We start from the raw sequence: 2,478 nt of genomic DNA, 5'->3' as shown, positions 1-2,478 counted from the left end.
CTGAGGTTGGCACCAACGAGGTCTCTGCGTGCTCAGTAAGAGTGGGCGGGGGGAGTAGACTAGAGCTAATCCATCACACCAGAAACACACCTACTTCTCTCCCTTAATTCTCACTCTGGAGACTGTCCCAGGTAGGAACGCAGCATTTGCAAGGCCCCCGTGATAGCCCACTGCCTACGAGAAGAATAAAGGCATTTCTGATAATGCTTCCCTTTTCACTGTCGGTTGCCTCTTCCCAGAACAAACTTCAGCATGACACTGGAATCTGGGTTTTACTTGTTAGTGCCCTGGTGCACACTTACATTGCACACCCTTACATCGCACACAGTTACATTGCACACACTTACATCACACACAGTTACATTGCACATACTTATATCACACACTTACATTGCACACACTTACACTGCATACACATCACACACAGTTACATTGCACACCCTTACATTGCACACACTTACATTACACACATTTACATTGCACACACTTAAATCACACACACACTTACATTGCACACCTTTACATTGCACACCCTTCCTTACATTTCACACACTTGCATTGCACACACTTACACTGCACACACTTACATTGTACACATCTACATCACACACTTATATTGCATACATCTACACTGCACACACTTACATGGCACACATCTACATGGCACACACTTACATGGCACACACATGGCACACACTTACATGGCACACACATGGCACACACTTACATGGCACACACATGGCACACACTTACACTGCCTACACTTACACTGCATTTTACTACACCAAGCAGGGTGCGTGCTGATGTCTGCAGAGTCTTGGAATGGGAGACCACCAGAGGGGTGTGAGGACAGTGAGCGGGAACTGCAGGAGCCAGACACTGGCAAAGTTCAGGGCTCCCAGGAAGTGCATACAAAGGCTCTCTGCACAGAACTGTCCCAGGGACAAGGAGATGTGCAAAGCCCTGGCTCACAGCTGAGGAAACCCAGCCAGGACGAGTGGGAGTGGCCTGGGCTCCCTCTCCACTGCTTGTATCCCTGCTTCATCTCTGCGTGCCCATTTGCCTCGTGTTCTCTAGGAGCTGTGTTTCTCAGAATCAATCCTTCCTGCAGGCTTTTTCCTCCTTTGTCCCTCTGAGTACTGGGCCAGGAAATACAGGCAACAGACTTACTGGTAAAATAACGTGAAAACCATGATGTTCCCTCTCTGCATCCTCTGCAACAGCAACATTAACTCTTATTTGATTCTTCGGAATGTGTCCAAGCTTTTTAACTTCCTTAAAACAAGCAACACTTCCAACAAACGCTCAGCCCTTGGCGTGTTCAAAGGACTGCAGGGAACATTTCCTCCCCAGAGGAACTTCTGATCTGGGTGAGAGAAGCACACAAGGATGCTAGTTTAAAAGAACCCAGTTTCTGGGAACACACATGGTCTGAAGACACATGCGAGCTGTGTGTCACTGGGGAAACTCAGTTTCCTTTTCTGTAAAACAGGGGGCATGAGGCAATAAACCTTAGGGAATAACTGTGGGATTGAATGTGTCAGCAAATGTCTGTGAGGGAGAACTGGATAAGTGTTTCTTAAAGTATTGAACTGACAGGTACACATAGAATACAACATGTGTACATAAAATATGACATGTATACACACAATATCACATGTATACAAACAATATAACATATATACATAGAATATGATACGTGTACATAGAATATAGTGTGTATACATACAATATGACATGTATACATACAATATGATGTATATACATACATTAGGACCTGTATACATACAATATGACATGTATACATACAATATGATGTATATAAATACAATAGGACCTGTATACATACAAAATCACATGTATACATACAATATAATGTGTATACATACAATAAGACCTGTATACATACAATAGGACCTATATACATACAAGATCACATGTATACATACAAGATCACAGGTATACATACAATATCACACATGTCTATACACTATCACATCCATATACACAATATGGCAAAAATATCTCAGGTCTTTTACTTGTCAAGTTGGATATATCTTCTTTTATGTTCTCGAAAGAACAATAAATGCCACTGGACGCTGCTGAGGGATTTTAAAGCAGGAATCCTTAAAGCATGATGGAGTTCATATTACACAAGAAGAGTATAAGCTAACAAGCTGAGTTGCAAGCATCTTACTGTTTTCCATAACACACGAGTGAAATCCATGCAGTCGCATACCTGTATCACGGTAGATGTGTGCACAGGGAAGAAGTGAAAGGGGAAGATCCTGTGCTAATAAAGCACAGCTGATGTGCGCCATCGTAAAGCTTCCGTCGTGGCTTTCATGCTATCTGAGGACCAGGGGTAAGGAATGGCTAGATCTCTCTTATGCACGCCTACATTATCTTGATTTGTCTGATGAAGTAAAATTACTATTTTTACTTGGGAAGCTATCAAACAGGGGGAAAGAACCACTT

Source organism: Rattus rattus, chromosome 3 (genome assembly GCF_011064425.1).
Source record: "Rattus rattus isolate New Zealand chromosome 3, Rrattus_CSIRO_v1, whole genome shotgun sequence".
NCBI classification, from domain to species: Eukaryota; Metazoa; Chordata; class Mammalia; order Rodentia; family Muridae; genus Rattus; species Rattus rattus.
This window is presented reverse-complemented; position numbering follows the sequence as displayed.